Here is a 17956-nt window from a genome sequence, read left to right as displayed (position 1 = left end):
TTCTGTGTTGCATTCTTTCCTATCATTGCATTTCCTTGAACCACAAAGTTATTCTCTGCTACATTATTCTTCCTATTCCTACTTCTAATTGATTAAAGAGATTGTTGATATTGTGATATTACCCATTGCTGATCATTGTTCATATTCATAAGTGTGATATTCAGATATTATCCATATTTATAAAAGTGTGATATATATATTGTTCAATTCTTCAAATAAATCTTTTAATTTGCAAAACAAACCTATTTCTTGGTTCAGTGAGACCGGGGAATTCAAAGAGAGGGGCGTTATATAAGGGTACATCATCCAGGATGAAAAACTTTTGACATGAAAATATATAAATGAGGGTTTCCATTAGGCATCCCATAGTAGGCATTGACTTAGTTGAAGTGCTGGGTTGAAATCACTTACAGGGCCACTGCGGGTTTCACTCATGCCACACACCTAAACTCTCAGCCACCACAGATGTGCAGGTGGACCAGACAGTCCCACCCCTTCCTGGACCAAGCAGACACAAGGGCATCACTAGCTTGTGAAAGCAGCAGCTTACCCAGACAATTGCATGACCTTATATGGGATTTCCTGACCTGAGAAGGCAGGAAGAAGACCAAACAATAATATGGCCAAAGAACTAGAGGAAATCTCGTGGTGCGGGCATTTTAGGGCACTAGCCACGTTTAGTGCCATATGCAGTAAACTGGAATGTGCACACTAGAAATAACACAAATTGCTGCCGCTAGCTTGTCTTTAGGCACATATAAAAGTCACCAAAAATACCAGGTTTAACAGACTAGGATGATACAAAAGTATCCCCCTCTGCATTGTACGATAATGTGTGCAATGTCACAAATTTACCAAAAATGTAAAGGGTAAAAAGTCAAATGGGAAACAGTTTCCTAGTAATGATAGTCTGAAGGACTGATCACATTCCCCATAACAAAATGAGCACAAGGCTAGGGGAGTGAAGCTGAAGGTTTCACCTTCCTGTAACAAGTTGGAAAAGGTTAAAAAGCAAAGGAGGGAAAGTTGCCAAAAGAGAAGTCTTCATTAACAGTTACAAATGCAGTGTGCGTTATTATGTACCTAATGATTTAAGAATACCACCCATTAATCACAGACATATTTGTCTAATACAGAGGTGGTCATTCATTTGTTCCCAAAATTCTCTTTGCACAGCAGCCAGCAAACCTCAAATGTGACGTCCTAGGGGTACTTCAAAAGTGTACAAAAGGAGTGCAGCAGACTGTCCGCCTTGGAATGATAACTATCAGAAAATAATTTCTATGATTATTTTAGGTTATCTTAATAGTCTTTGCTCAGAAAAACAAGTGTAAAATTCTTATTTGTACATATTTGCTTTTGCCAAGAAGGCACACCATTTTATCTATCAAAAAAGCTTTCATTGTTAGAAATGATCCACACTCAGATTAATCCCAATGGTATAAATCTTATGTGAGCACCAAAGCAATATTTCATTTTGCGAACTGGCCACGGAATAGTTGGTAGTGCTGAAAACCCTTTGCATTTTGTTCAGTATGCACAGTTATAAACCCTGCAGCTGGTCCCCTACAAGTTCGGTCAGAACACCAGTGCCCACAGCAGACCCTATCCACAAATCTCATTCCATAGGGACAGTGCACACTCAGTGCCATGGAAACATTCCTGCAGGAAACAAGCTAAGGCAATGTAGAACTTCACATTTCAGACCAGTCACAACCTTAACCATGAAATAATAGCACCCCTTTCAAGATATGCGTTTATCTGATCATGCTGAGCTGGCTCTAGAAAATATCTGTCCGAAAACATGACAACCACAGAGAGAGACAGAGAGTGAGACAAATAGGCACAGACAGAGAAAGCGCTAGGTTAGCTTAGGATACCCGGGTACACCTAGTAGCTTTTGTTCAGCTTTTGCCATTACCTTAAATACAATTTCAGAAAATGTCCATGTACACAGACAGGTATGGGATAACACCGAAAGAGCAGGAGGCAAACACATGATATAGAAGGCTGAATCATAGAGAAAGAACAAGTTACTTTCTTTTAATTCCGGTTTTCTAATATTGGTACCTTTTAAAGATGTCTTATTTTTATGATTTGACTAAACCAAGTTGGCCTTACAAAATCTTTACACAATAATCAAGCAAGAACATTAAAACAAAAAAAACAATAAATCACAAAACAAATCATTCAATCTTCTATGCCTAAAACAAAGTATAAACCACACAATGCTCACTTCCTCTATTCATGTACGAATATAAGAATAATATTATGTAAGAATATTCACATGTTGCTGGAATATTGCCATTCAGGCTGGGAATCCACATTTGAAACTGCAGTTACTTTCGTGTTCTCTTAGAGTTGTTATGGGTCATATTTCCCCACATCCAATAGACATAAACAAGGTTCGAAATTGAGGGGAGCTGGGAGCTATTTAGCTCCTGTTTTTAGCCTACAAGAGCCAGGGTTCGCTTGATACCAACAGCTAGCAGGAGACCATCTGGCTCCTCATGCAAACTGATGTAGAATAAACAATTCTATATAAATGTAAATCTGTTTATTTAGGAGAAATTATAAATAAATATGATATATTTATAGGACATTTAAAGTATAATGTATCATAATTAAGGGACCAAATGGTAACTCTGCATCTTATGTGGAAGTTATATTTATTTGTGGTACGTTATGCACTAGCTCCTGGTTCTTCAGTGGCAGCTCCTGGTCACAGGTTAATGCTGGATACCCAGAAGTTGGGGTTAGCTCCTGCTTATCCAATCTCAATTTCAGTCCCTGCAGAAACTCCATCCACTCATGGAGACCATCTTCAGATTTAGCATATCGCACGTGGATGTGCAATATGAGCCATAAGCTAGAGGGCCGCATGTGAATCTATGAAAGATACCAATTCTGGAGGACAGGACTTACAGTTAAGTAACTTACATGTTCCTTCTACAGTATGGACGTTTCACAGATTTGCATGCTATTTGAATAGATTATAAAGCAGTATACACATACTGTGGTGATCCAGAAGAACAAGTTACTCTCTTACCTGGTAACGTTCTTTCGATGGGATGGTCCGACAACGTATTCCATATCTATGACAGTAATCACCACAGCTGTGCTGCTTCGGAAAATCTTTCGGCGTCTGCGTCCTGCGTCGATGACGTCGATACGCCGCCCTCGAGGACCGCCTCCGACGGCCGACGTCACTGGATGTTATAAGTAGGACGCACGACGCCCGTAGCCTCAATTGTAGTTTTTTCCCAGAACGTGTGGCACCAGTCTTCTGCCAGTCTGACCACACAAAGCCTTGCGGAAACGTAAGCTGCAATCGCATAAAATTCTGTAGCGGGGAAGGCAGGGAGGGCGCGATATGGAATACGTCGTCAGACCATACCATCGAAAGAACGTTACCAGGTAAGAGTAACTTGTTCTTCGAGGGGGTCGGGTCCTCCGACGTAGTCCATATCTATGACAGACTCCCAAAGCAGTACCAATGGAAGGAGGTGGGAAAAGAATTTAGAAAACAGAAATTTAGAATGCCCAATCAAATTGCGGAGTAAAGGACCGCCTTACCAAACGCCAGATCCAGCCCCCGGATGGAATCGAGGGAGTAGTGACGTACAAAAGTATGTATCGAAGCCCAGGTGGCTGCATCACAGATGTTATGAATAGGAGCACCTCTCTGTAGGGCAGTAGAGGCAGCCATACCCCTGGTAGAATGGGCCCGTAAGCCGACCGGTGGGTCCTTACCCACCAAGCGGTAACACTCAGATAGCCAAAATAATCGGAGACAAATTCTGTTTCATCACAGCTTGTCCCAAACGCTTTCCAGCGTAACCAATGAAGAGTTGATCGTCCACTCTGACCCGGGACATGAGTGAAATATAAAAGCTTAACGCTCTCCTAGGATCAAGCCTATGGAGCCTCTCCTCTTCCTTACCAGGATGTGGAGGTGGATAAAACGCAGGAAGAACAACCTTCTGGCCTAAATGAAATTCCGACACCACCTTCGGAAGAAAGGAAGGACGAACACTAAGGACAACCCTGTCCTTATGAAACACAGTGAAGGGTGGCTTAACTGAAAGTGCCTGTAATTCACTCACTCTGCGAGCGGAAGTGACTGCAACCAAAAATACAGTTTTAAGAGTTAACAGTCTCAAAGGGCCTGAATGCAATGGCTCAAACGGAGCACCCATCAGAAACTTGAGAACAAGGTTCAAATCCTAACCGGGCACCTGGAAAGGTGACAGAGGGAACACATTAGTGAGCCCTTTCAGAAACTGAGAAATTTAAGGAACTTTAAAATATGAACACTCTTCAGACGAGCGCTTAAATCAGGACAACGCCGCCAGGTAACCTTTAACGGTACCCACTTGCAAGCCCCTGTGGGCTAAAGAAAGCAAAAAAAGACAGAACCACAGGAATGTCACATGAAAAAGGATCCACATTCTTAACCCTGCACCAGTCGCAGAACTTTCTCCAACAGCAACGGTACAGGGACTTTATCGCTGGCCGTGAGCAACACCTCCATCACGTCTTCAGGAAGGTCCCAATCCTTATACCTCAACCTTTCAGAAACCAAGCGTGAAGGTTGAGGGATCTGACCTCTGGATGGAGAACCTGACCCCCCCCCCTCCCGTGAGAGCAGATCGCCTCAGTAGGGAAGACGACGTGGAGGGCAGATGGACAAGTCGAGAAGGTCCGGGTACCACGTCCTCCGGGCCCACGCCGGAGCAATGAGGATCATCCGGGAACCGAACCTCTGTAACCTCCGCAGCACTTGCGGAATGACGGGGACTGGAGGAAACGCGTACAGAAGTGGGACTGACCACTCCACCACGAACGTGTCTCCTAAGGCTCCTTTCGGAGGAAATTCCCGCAAGCAGAACCTCTCGCACTTCTGGTGGACATTGGAGGCGAAGAGATCCACTTGAGGGGTCCCCCAAAGGGCAAAGATCTCCAGGAGAATCTCCTGAGCCAACTCCCACTCGTGAGAGATTGCGCTCTGCCTGCTCAGAGCGTCCGCCGTCTCATTTTCGTCTCCGGCCAGATGAACTGCCGAGATCGAAAACTTCCTGCTGGATTGCCCAGAACCAGAACTGCATCGCCTCCCTGCACAGAGGAAGTGACCCTGCCCCCCCCCCCCCTTTTTTGTTGCGGTAGTGCATGGACACCTTGTTGTCCATCAGAATCAGGACATTCTTCCCTCGCACAGTCGGCAGAAAAGCCTTCAGGGCTAGCCGGACGGCCCTCAGCTCCAACAGATTGATATGGAGTCTGTACTCCGACGGAGACCAACGACCGCCGACTGTCAACTCGTTTGCATGAGCTCCCCATCCCGTGAGGGATGCGTCCGTCACGATCGTCACCTCTGGCCAGGGTAGCCAAAATAGAGCCCCCTTCATCAGATGGTCTTTGACAGCCCACCACACACGGTCCTGGGCGACCAAGGACGGCACCTGAACAGGGTCCGACATCCTGCCGGAGGACTGAGAACACTGGAGCTTGAGTGCCCATTGCAAAGTTCTCATCCACAACCTGGCCTCCGGCACAAGTAGAATGCAGGATGCCATGAGGTGGAGCAATCTCAAGAACTCGAACGCTGGGAGACTCTGGGCAAGCTGAAACTTGTGTACCATCTGCTGAATGTGATGAGCCCTCACCTGGGGAGGAAAACACTACCCCAGGGACGTGTCGAGCACTGCTCCGATGTACTGGAGGCTCTGAGTTGGTGTCAAATGGGACTTCTTTAAGTTGAGGGAGAAGCCCAGCTTGTGGAGGGAGTGGCAGGTGACTGACAGATGATCCAAAACTTGCTCGGGAGAGCGCGCCCAGATCAACCAATCGTCCAGGTAGGGGTAGACGTGAATCCCCCCTTTCCTGAGGTGCGCTGCCACCACTACCATGAGCTTGGTGAAGACCCTCGGGGCAGAGGTCCATCTGAACGGCAGGACCCGAAACTGAAAGTGCGAGTCACCAACCGCGAACCTCAGGAACTTTTTGTACTTTGGATGCATCGGCACATGAAAATAAGCGTCCTTGAGGTCGAGAGACACCAACCAGTCCTGAAGTTGAAGGGCCTGGAGGACTTGGGAGAGAGTAACCATCTTGAACTTGTCCTTCCTGAGGAGTTTGTTCAAACTGCGCAAGTCCATGATGGGTCTCAATCCCCCATCTTTCTTGGAAATCAAAAAATAAGGGGAATACTATCCCTTGTTCCTCTCCGCTACAGGCACCATTCTATGGCGCCTTTCTCCAGCAGGGATTGAATTTCCTGCGCAAGGAGCGGATCCGGACTCTTTAAAGAGAGATTCCCCGGTGGATTGTCTTGAGGCCTCTGCCGGAAAGGAAGACAGTAGCCGCGGGTTATGATCTCCAGAACCCACACATCTGAAGTAATGGCGCGCCACTCTGCAAGATGCTGCGCCAGACTTCCCCCAACCGGTGAACCATGGGACATGGCCTCATGACTGAGCTGAAGCGGCTGAAGGTGTTGTCTGAGGGCAAGGAAGCAACAGCCCGAGCGGCCTTGGCACCTCGAGTACCTTGTTTTCTACCCCTGGCACTTCTACGGTGGCCCCTTTGACTGGCAGCTCCTCTCGCTTTACCAAAGGATGAGTAATAACAAAAAGGAACCTCCCCTCCATTGCTGTCCCCTAGGACGAAAAGGCAGAGGTTGTCTAACTGCAGCGCCCAACGACTTTGCTGCAGCTTTTGAGGTCTGCAACCTCTCAAGGCTCTCGTCAGCCTTGCTGCCAAAAAGATGTTCCCCGTCAAAGGGCATGTTCAGGAGCCGGGCCTGCACATCAGGAGCAAACCCTGGCTTCTGCAACCACGCAAACCTGCGTATCACGGTGCTCGCTGCCATGGACCCGCTGACGCAATCTGCAATGTCCAAACCCGACTGAACGGCCTCACACATGACATCCTTGGCATCCTGAACCATGGCAAGGAAACCATCCCGTTCGTCCCCTTCGGGAATATGTTCATCCACTAAGAAAACAGTTCCACAGAGTGTGCGTGAAACATGACAAGGCACATACGGAGTTGGCCGCCTGAAGCACGATACCCCCTGAAGAAAACACTTTCTTCGCCCAGCCGTCAAAACGCTTGTCATCCCTATCAGAAGGGACGGTAGGATACAACGCCTGCTTTGCCAGGGCCGTAGCCGCCTGCACCACCAAATTCTCCGGAGTGGGGTGCTTGGACAAGTAGCAGGGGTCGCTACTGGCTGGGTGGTATTTTCACAGCAAAGACTTGCCCACTGCCGGGAGACTCTCCGGAGCAGTCCAAGCCGCCACCACCCTCTTCTGTAGAGCCATATGAAACTGCAGTACCGGGTCAGCAGGTGGACAAAGGTCGAGGATATCTGTAAGGTCATCCTGAAGAAACTCCCCTGGCGAGCAGACCATCCCAAGTACTCGGTGACCCTCGACATAAGGCGCCGGTACGAGGAGTCGGCATGAGTGCCAGGCTCAGGCCTACAAAACTCCACCTCCGGAGAGGTGTCCAGCCCACTACCATCGTGCAGGGACTGCCTCAGGTCCTCAAATTGGCTATGGCACGCGAGAATCTCGTCTGGCACCGTATTAGGAACCATGCCATCATCAGAGCCCTCATCCACCTCTGAAATAAACTCAAGATGGCGGTAAGAAGGCACAGAATGTGAACCAAAGCCATGCTTGACCTTGGCCAGAGCCTTTCTAGGGGGTTCCACCGAGCCTCGGGGTACCCCCATCAACACAGCCTCGAAAGGCATCGAGTGAATCGGCGTCGAGGCCAAACACGGCGCCGACAGCATCGATGGCGTTGACACAGGCCCCGAGGCAGGAGCCCCGAGGCAAGAGCCCCGAGCGTGTCCTTCGACAACCTGGGCGCCGACGACTTCTTCGGAGGCAGGGCCTCGAAAGAGTCCATCGACGACCTCGGCGCCGACGACTTCTTCGAAGACATCACAGATTCACACGGTCTGGAGCGTGTCGAGGACCGGGACCTGGACCGGGCATGACGAGAACGATTCCCCTTGTCCAAGCGGGACCACTCCCGCGAATCGTGCCGACCACCCGAGCCCGAAGGCGTGCGAGCGGTGTCTCTCGACCGATCACAACCGACCCCACTCGGAGGCGCAGATGGACCGGTGCCCTGCGATTCGAGAATCACTGACATTTTCTTCCCGAAGGAAGCCCATTCCTCTGGCGTCACCTGCTTGGTATGGTAAGCGACCCGCCGACGGGCGGAATCCTCGGAAGAGGATGGGGAAGGCGACCGATAACGGCGCTTCCGGGAGTGCCTCAAAGAGGCAGAGGAGTGGCGGGACCGAGATCCACTGGACTTCCGACGCCTCTCGAATCGTCCGTCGAAAGCCCCGCAGACCTCGGCTTCCGTGGCTTAGACACCTTACCTACCGATAACTACTTCTTGCGCTCCCGCAAGGCTTTAGACGTCATCCGTGTCATGGGCCTCCCCGAGGCACCAGAGGCAGGCGTTGTGCGAGTCCGTAACCGACATCTTGGACCCACAGTCCCCACACTTCTTAAATCCTGGACGCGGGGTGGAAGACGAGGTAGACATCCTTCACGAAGAAGAAACTTCACAAAACGAACAGGTTCGAAGAACCGAGAAACAACAAACTCCAAAGAGTCGAGGCGCGCCGACATTTCTGAAGCGAACACGTTCGCGGAAAAAACGGAACTGAGGCTACGGGCGTCGTGCGTCCTACTTATAACATCCAGTGACGTCGGCCGGCGGAGGAGGTCCTCGAGGGCGGCGTATCGACGTCATCGACGCAGGACGCAGACGCCGAAAGATTTTCCAAAGCAGCACAGGTGTGGCGATTACTGTCAGATATGGAATAAGTCGGAGGACCCACTCCCCTCGAAGTACCAGAGGGCAAGGTTCAACTTCATTTTGTTAATCCGTTTTCAGAATTCTCTTTATTAAACCTTTAAACCTGACGGCACAGTCCTAAATCATGATTCATATTGACAATTTATAACAGCAGCTTTACAGTACAAACATTATCCAGACAGGAGGCACAAAGAGGAATAACTGAAGACAAACAATGGCCATCTACCCCCAGAAAGACTCCCACCTTTCAGAATGGGAGTCTTTTATACCTCGGCCTAAGGCGTGACAGGGGGGGTCGCAATATTCCTTGCAGTGGAGCTAGGAAAATACTAGCTGGAGAAAAAAGGATCACCGTGGCGTATAATAAACAGGAAGGTTTATTTTAACAGGAAGACATGTTTATACAATACTTTATGTGCCGTGGCACATAGTGTATGCATACTTGAAATACATTTACAGGTTGCATATCGGTGAGTTAGTAATCATACAATAGTGACCAGATATTCTATGTATTGTTTACATTCACAATACATTTAACACCACTGCAAGGAATATTGCGACCCCCTGTCACGCCTTAGGCCTGGGTAGCCGTCGACTCTACTTCCTCTCTATCTCTGTACCTTCCGACCCTCCAGAGTCAGGCCCCCAACAAAAAAAAGAGGGTCCCGCCCATTTTTCTTCCTTTCTTCCAGTCTTTTATACCTGCCAGGACTCTCCCACAATCAGGAAGACTGAGCATCACCCTTGTTCCCCGGGCTATAGCACAAGGCCCAGAAGTCCTTAGGTCTTGTGGAGAATGATGTATTTCCGTAAATGTCCTCCATATCATAACAGTATGTTATATCCTGGAGCCAAACTCCTAACCGTGGTGGAAGGCCCCTTCCGCACGTTCAAGCAATACAGCGTTTGGCAAGTACAAACTATAGTCCTGCCAATCTCTTGCCATACACCAGGATGTCTTCAGTATATCCTAGCAGAGCTATCAATGGTGAGGGTTTAATTTGCACCCCTACCATTTCCCTGGCAGCGTCAAACACCTTGAGTCAAATATGGACCTCCCCGCATTCCCATGCCAAATGAAAAAGGTTTGCTGGGCCCACCCCACATCTGCCAGACACAGGAGAGGATTCGGGATATAATCCGTGCAGCTGAGCCGGAGTGTAATATCTGCTGTAAAAGTTTAAAATGAATCAGTTTGAAGCAACTATTAAATGAGACAAACTTAGTCTGTGCACAGTTGTATCTCCAGGCCTCATCCGTGATAGACTGTTGTAGTGAACCTTGCAACAGTCTACGAGTGGCTCCAGACCACCCTGATAATTCGTCAATCAGCCTGGCATAAATCCTGGAGGTCAATCTGCCCACCCCTTCTGCGCAGTTGTCATGTAACAGCACATATGTGCTCAGCTGTGTGGCAAATGAGTTGAATACCTCCTTAAACGAATTACGCATCCTAAAGTACATGGAGGTCTCAAGAGCAGATACCCCACCCAAGTCCGTGAAGTCCAAAAAGATCAGCCAACCTGCTCAGCCGCACTTTCTGCATACTTTGTATATATTGTTTTTCCTTTGTTATAAGTATCCCCCAGACATTAATGACCACGAGGAGTGGCGAATAGAGTTGCCCAAGGGACAGTTTATCGGCAATGCAGGTCCAGGCTGTGCACATGCAGCCCACGCCATTGATCTAAATGGCTTTGTTGGTCATACCTTAAAGTGTAACGGACCTAAACAGTATGGGCGCTGCTATCGCTCTTTCGACTTGCATAGGAGTTCGGTCTGTGTTTGGCAAGTACCAATGAAATAGGCATTGCCCCTCGGCAGCCAAATGATACCCTTCAAAATCTGGCAGAGCAAGGCCTCCCTGTATTAGTGGGGCCACCATCATGTCCCAGCTAACTCTAGCCTGCTTCCTTTCTCACAAGAATTCAGAAAGGATCCCCTTCTTAAGTACCCACAGAAGAAGATGTGGAATATGTTGCTCCCTCAACAGGGCTGCTACGAGTCCAAGGCTAAGGCAAATAGCAGGGGAGAGAGGGGACACCCTTGCTGTGTGCCCCTACAAATAAGTAACTTTTCAGACAACTGAACCTTTATGAGCAGACTCACCAGTGGAAGGTCAGAGCAGCTGAACGAGAGAAAGAAAATATACCAGACTGCCATTCTACAGAGAACCGCCAATAAAAATGGCCACTCAAATCAAATCAAAGGCCTTCTCCCTGTCCAGGAGGGCCGCGGCCGCCGGTAAATCCAGATTGGTATGTATCGTACTGAACAGTCGACGCAGCCCATATGAGGTGGAGCCCGATTGGTCCGCCAGAACGCACTTGGACATTAACAGGGAGAGTCTATAGGCTATTATTTTCACTATTATTTCGGCTTGTAGGCTACACACTACACTCGGTCCTAATTTTCTTCCAACAGCAGCGGAAAGAAGGAGGTGAGGCGCACGATACTCAGCATATGCCTTATAAAATTCTGCCGAGAAGCAGTCTGGGCAACTTCCCACCAGCAAGGCATCAGATAATGGACAATATTTCTTGCATCGTCATTAAGCCATTCAAGAGCTCTCTCTCTCTAAGGGAAAATCAATACAAGTCAGTCTGCTCTAAGTATGCCTCTATCTGCCATGGTGACTTATCAAGCATGAATGCGTATAATTTAGTAAAATATTGAACACAAACCTGTGATGTCAGTGTCTGAGTGATTGAGAACACCATTCTAGTCACAGAGCGAATGAATAAAGGCTTGGGGCCTGTCATTACGAGCTAACCAGGCTAGTAACCCCCCCCCCCCTACAACCCTTCACTCTTCCCCTCCCTTCCGGCTCTCTCCATATTGCCTTGCTAAAGCCTGTGACACTCAACATTCAGATTTGCACTGGGCCGTGTTCCTGAACGTCTACTTGAGTTTTGGCGTCATTGGCCACATTATAAGTTGTTAGGCAAGATTGTATGTAGTAACCCTGTGGGAGACTACACCAGCCTTGTCCTATTGGCAATAGGTAACACAACCTCTGGTATAAGTCTACTACACAAGTTGGTAGAGTGACTGAGCAGCCAGGCTTATCACAAGAGGGGTCAATGTGAGCTGTAGGGTTGTGCATAGAGTTTCACAGTGACAAGTATTCAAATACACTTGCGGTGTCTTGATAAAATAATTATTTATTAATTTAACAGTCAGTTTTAAAATAAGCATTCTTCAGAAGGGAGCAATTGACAACAATAAAAATACACTTCAAAATACACTCCATCAGTTCAATAAAGTAAGTAGGTACCCTTTTGGGATGGCACACAGATTTTCCTACACCCTGAGGTGACTTTATTGCTAGGACACTGTGGACATTAATATATCACTCTTCACACTTAAATGGTAATACTGAAGTTGTGGCAAAAAGGAAAAGGTTAGGGAAGGACCAATGGTTAACACGTTTCTCAAACAGGTAAGCACCTTTGAACTCCCCCTCACCCCCAATGCAATGCAGATGAACCTCTTTTCCCAGCTATACAAGTAAGGTATGTATGACTTTTTGGAGGGCTAGTTAAAACACAGTCAGAGGTTAGAAGAGTCTTTCAGGGAGCCAGGGCAGCCAACGTCACTTGAGCAAAGTCTAGGGGAGCTGCAGGACTTCTTGAAGGTAAGTAAACATCTTGCACAATTTTTAAAGAGTTTGTTGAAAAATAACTCACTGTTGGGCCAAAAACTGGGAAGCTTGTGGAGGGCAAAGCGGCAAGCAACTCTGCAAAGGGCTGCCAATGCAAGTCTCAACTGAGAGCAAACGAGCAACACATCAAGAGGCAAGTACCCCTTAGTTCACAGTACCTTAGGTCTGAAGAAATGGTTCCAGCTGGCTTCTGTCCCTTTTGTACTTCATGTAGATCCTGTTGTTCCTGGGCGTCATCCTCAGTCGTGGGGATGAGAGGGAGGACGTCTGGGGACTCCTGCACTACGATTCGAAGGTCAGCTGCAGCAATGGGAAAAGTTCAGATCAATCAGCAGCACTTTGCAGTTTCAGCACCACCGCCGTTCTTGGACACCTTGTAGGCTTTCCTTGCTTCTGGGGTCCAGCACTTTGTTGAGGTGACTCAGGGAGTCCAGAGGATCTTCCTGGAGCTTGGGTCTGGCTTAAAAACAATGCACTTGATTCTGGTGTTCCTGTCCCCTAGCACTCGGTTCCTGCAGCAGCAATGGAAGTACAGCCAGCAGAGAGAGGGGTGTCAGTAGAGTTCGTCTTGGGGTCAATTGTTCCCACCAACCCAAGGGGAGAAGTCATTCTTTCCTGGACTTCTCTAGTCGAGGCAAAATTCAGAGCTTTGGCACTGCAGCAGGGTTTCACCGGGCAAACCAACGGTCCAGGAGTTGCAGCAAGCTTCTCTTCCAAGTTCTTCTTCTGATTCCTTCGTCCAGTGGTCAACTCTGCCTTCCTTGCAAAAGACCTTGCCTTTTATGCAAGTCTCTCCCATTCATTTGCAGCCTAGCTGTCGTCACTCACACAGCAGGGTGGCTGTCCTCCAAGGACAGCCAGCCGGCCAATCACCTTTGGGTGCATTCCTGTAACCAAGGAGACCAAGCGCAGGGCATTTCGTGCACCTCCCTTGCTTCCTGCCCTGCCAGACACGCTGGAGCCAGAGGCCGGCTTCACCAGTGAATCCTGCCAAAGACAAAACAAACAAAGAGACCAAACCTGGTTTGGCGCGCAGAGTAAATCTCATGAAGGACCTTTCCAACAAGAAATGGCAAAAAAAGAAGACCGGGCCATTTTGACAAAATGGGCACCCATGGGTGCTATACTGCAGCTGCGAACGCAGCCCGCGGTAAAATCACATAATGGTAGGAAAAAGACTGCCAAAAGCCATTCATTGTAGAAAGGGGAACATAACAATGTTACATGAGAATGTAGACAAAGGGGATCCTAAGTAACCCCTCCAGCACTCTATGGAAGATAGTGTGTGCTGGGTCTACAAAGTTACAAATGTAAGTAAAGTCAATTTCACTTTACTACTCTTGGAAACAGTTTATCCAAGAGAAGGTATTTAAACCTTAGCAGAAATGCAAAGGATTTTTCTGTGACACTGCACTCAGGGTGCAGCGAGTCATAATGTAAAATGATGATGCCTATGGAGTTTGTCAAACTCCATAAATAATCAAAAAATACATAGAGTACAAAGTCCGTAACTTCAGCAAAACAGCTGGGGATATCTAAGGTGGGATGAAGTGAACACTAAAAGGAAAATTCTCCCCAACATAAGTCTTCTAGGTCTCTAAGCCTTTGCTCAAGCTGATCCAATTAGGATCGGAGAGTTTGCAGGACCCCAGTTTTCTTGGAAATACATACTCCCAGAGTAAAGCATTAAAACGATTACCAGAGTGTAGCCGGTGATGTAACCAATCACGAATTGTTGGAAAAATAATGATCTACTCACGAAGGTAGGAACTAAACGCCACATCAGAAAAGGCCACTGCTTTACATTTCCAGCCAGAGCCACCCCTACACATACTTGGAATACAAAAATGAGCATTCGCTCGAGTGGTCTGAAATCGTGCAAGGAAGAATAGCAGTGTCCTCAATCCATCTCCCCCCCCTATTGCACATAAAAATGTAGTTATGCGTGATGGAGAATGGTGAATCAGCGAATAAAAAGTTACATCCTGGGTGCCCTTCATACCCCTCCACAAGTCTGTCAACCTATAGAGGTCATACAGTTGTTTGATCCTGCCACCACTCTTGTTAAACTACTGAGCAGGGTTAGGCGATCAAGGAAGATATCAAGAACCGTATTAAAGTCCTTAACTGTGAAAAATTGCTGACCAATCCAATCACAATACTGTACAGAATCTATGTTGGGAGAGTAACAATCATATCTGGAGGATAGCTCTGGGGCAATGTCCTCGTCTAGCAAGCAAGACGACACAGAGCACCACAGGTTCGATCCCCGGGTCCGCGCTTAGAAACCTCTGGGTATTAAGTGCTTTATAAATAACATCATATTAGATCATCATGACCTGGCAAAACTATGATCCCAGTCACCATCAGTGTGCCCTCGCCAGAGTTCTTGGCTGACTCAATAAACCTGAACCCCACGTACTTGTTTGATTGTTTATTTGTAAGGCGCACCTAACTCGGAGGTAACTGGGCGCAACGCATACAAGATTACTTTAAGCTTGAGTTACAGAGTACATCGTATTAGAGGTAAGATTATACAGGCAAGAATACAAAGTTACACAATAAATGAAAGTAGTACAGTGAATGATGCATGCAAAAAAGGAATGTAATACAGCAAAGTCAAGTGTTGCGTCTAAAGGTGAGGTGGGACTGGTCCACTATGAGTGAATGTGGGAGTGCGTTCCAAGTCTGTGCAGCTTTGACTGGGAAGCTAATACCTCCAGATTCTTTTAGCTTAAATCTAGGTATGTTAAGGCAAAAGAAGTTGGCAGTTCTGGAAGGGCGGGTGGAAGATTTTCTGACTATCCTCTCAGTTAGGTAAGGAGGTGCCGCTTTGTTAAGGCACTTGTGAATAAGTAAGGAGGAAAAGTACCTGTGGCAACCCCATCTCTTAGCAAAGTTAGTTTCCCTATCAGGGTGAAGACGTGTCTCCTGCAAAAAAGACATATTAATAGGATGCCTATCAAGACAGAGATTAATTTTCCTAGCTTTAGGAGGATGATTCAGCCCTCAGACATTCCAAGACATGAAGGTTAATGCCAACAGGTGTCAGTACTACTGCATTAGGCATCAGAAAGCTTCTTTCAGTCATTATTCCTGCAGAGCGTATACAAAGCAATTGGCATTACAAAGCTCTGTCCAACAGGTTATTGAATTCCCATAAAAGTATGCTGTGCCGCTAAAATGAACAAGAAAGAATACAACCAAACAGGTCTGTTTCCCCACAACGAGTAAACCCCAAAGAGACACACCCTCCCCCACCAGCAACCCCAATCAGCCCGTGTACACAGCACATCAACCCCTGCTAATCAAAGCAATGCACATTTCACTGCTCGAGCCCACCATGACCACCCTTAATTCACATGTCTCTGCTCAGCGTAAGCTGTGATAAAGGACCAGTCAACTAGTTTAATCCCCAATCTTCATCAAAGTGACAGACTGGCGTCTGACACCGGATCTCTGTCACGGATCCCAAAGAGGGTGGGCGGGGGGGTTATTAATGGGCCCAGGTTTCATAGCAATTCCACAAAGTTACCAGCCCCTATAGGAGAAGCGAAAAAAAAGGGTCCTACACCTGTGTTCCACTCTCAACGTGGCTGGAAATAGTATTTGACATTTCTCACCCCAAGAGCTGCTTCACTCCAGTAAAGGTTTTCTTTGCCGCTTGCACCATGGCTGAAAAATCTGGAAAGTTGAGAATGATGTTCCCCCTGGATTTGAAGTTCGTCTTTCGCCCAAGCTTGTTGTGGTGTGGCCTATGGCCTGAGAAATGGAAGGAGCTCAGAGCAACCATTGCTGCAGTACGAGTATATTTTCATGGGACCCCACCCCGACCCCAAACAAAGGTGGGCCACCTCATGGGCCAGGTGTTTGGTGACAACCAATGGGGAAGACTTGAGGCCGAAGGGTTGTTCCTTGAAATTATAGTTACGACCTGCTACTGCGAACTGGAGGAACGTCCTGCGACACCGTTCCATTGGTATGTTAAAGTATGTGTCTTCCAAGTGAAATGTAACCATCCTGAAAGTCTGAACAGATGATTTTTTTTAATTGATCTCCAATCGTCTGATCACTGGATTCAAGGAATGCTTTCGATGGCTCCTTTGGAGAGGAGTAACAGATTTTGCGTTGAAATGTAGAAAGATGGTGTTCCAGCTTCTTGGTGGGAAGAATGTTGGGCAGTTGGCTTTGAAACGCTAGGGTGGTCTGTGCTGGATTAAGGACAGTACCCATTTATCTGTAGTGATGTCAGACCTGTGATGAGCTTCGGTGCTGCGATCCACACATGACTTAGCCAGGACTGCCTGGTGGCGGTAGTGATGCTACCTGCTGTAGCGGGACGGCGGCAGCAGTGATGCAGCTCACAACACGTGGAGGAACAGATGGGCATCCACCTCTTGGCATGCCTGTGCTGGAATACCGGTAGCCAGAACGGATGCGTCCTCTCCTCTGAGGGATGCAAGTTGATGAGAGAGGATGGCCAAGAAATGCTAAAAGACCTCAGAGGAAATGCCCTAGCCTTTTCCTTCAACAGCACAAGGAGAAGTCCTGTATGTTTGTAACGCCATAGAGCCTATGCGAGGATCCGGGCTCAAATTGCCATAGAGAAACGTGGGGAAAGGTAAGAGACAGATATGCATTACTTTCCTGTAAAAGCATTTCTGATGGTTGTATCTGCTTAGATTCACATGCAGTGCATATGGTCCGACATCCAGTATTGCATCTGGTCTTTCGAGAATAGAAAGCGGACGTCAACATGGGCATGCCTGTAACACTATCCCTACACGACGTGTAGTGTACCCAAGATCCCTCATGCATCGAGGTCCCTCCGATTGCATTTTCTCCTGCCGTGAGGGAGCCTTATGACTATTGTGAGTGATTACAGAAAAGAGAGAAAATGGCAAGACGTCTATGTTCCTTCCATCTGAGCGGGGAGGAAGGGTGGGCGCATGTGAATCTAAGCAGATACAACCATCAAATGCTTTTACGGTAAGTAATGCATATCTTGTGATGTTTGTTAATCTGCATAGAATTGCATGCTGTGCATAGACTAGCGAGCAGTACCCATAGTTGGAGGTGGGTTGTGAGAAGGAATAGTAGTGAAAAGATGTCTTAGTACTGCCTGTCCCACCTGAGAATCAGACCTAGAATGAGTGTCTAAGCAATAGTGTTTTGCAAAGGTGTGTACAGAACTCCAGGTTGCCGCTTTGCAAATGGACTCAAGGGGAACATTTGCAATGAATGCTATGAAAGCCCCAGTGCCTCGAGTAAAATGCGCTCTAGGCTTGAAGGGCAGCTCTCTCTTAGCAAGACTGTAGCAGAGTGTGATGCATTTGACAATCCACCTAGAGAGCGTGGATTTGGAGACTGCGTCTCCTTCTCTTCCTGCCGCCACTGAAACGAAAAGCTGATTACTCTTTCTTAGTGGTCGAGTTCTTTCCA

The 17956-nt window shown here is 47.5% G+C and overlaps 1 protein-coding gene across 3 annotated transcripts in view; it reads right to left on the bottom strand.

Moving 5' to 3' along the window:
- The window catches only part of NUCB2 (nucleobindin 2), a 680179-nt gene that overhangs the window by 214464 nt on the left and 447759 nt on the right, over nucleotides 1–17956 (bottom strand). The gene's annotated exons all lie outside the window — the stretch shown is intronic.

The sequence above is a fragment of the Ambystoma mexicanum genome, chromosome 11, assembly GCF_040938575.1.
Source record: "Ambystoma mexicanum isolate Mex_15411 chromosome 11, UKY_AmexF1_1, whole genome shotgun sequence".
Taxonomy (NCBI): Eukaryota; Metazoa; Chordata; class Amphibia; order Caudata; family Ambystomatidae; genus Ambystoma; species Ambystoma mexicanum.
The sequence above is the reverse complement of the archived record's forward strand: the minus strand, read 5'-3'. Positions and strand labels throughout refer to the sequence as shown.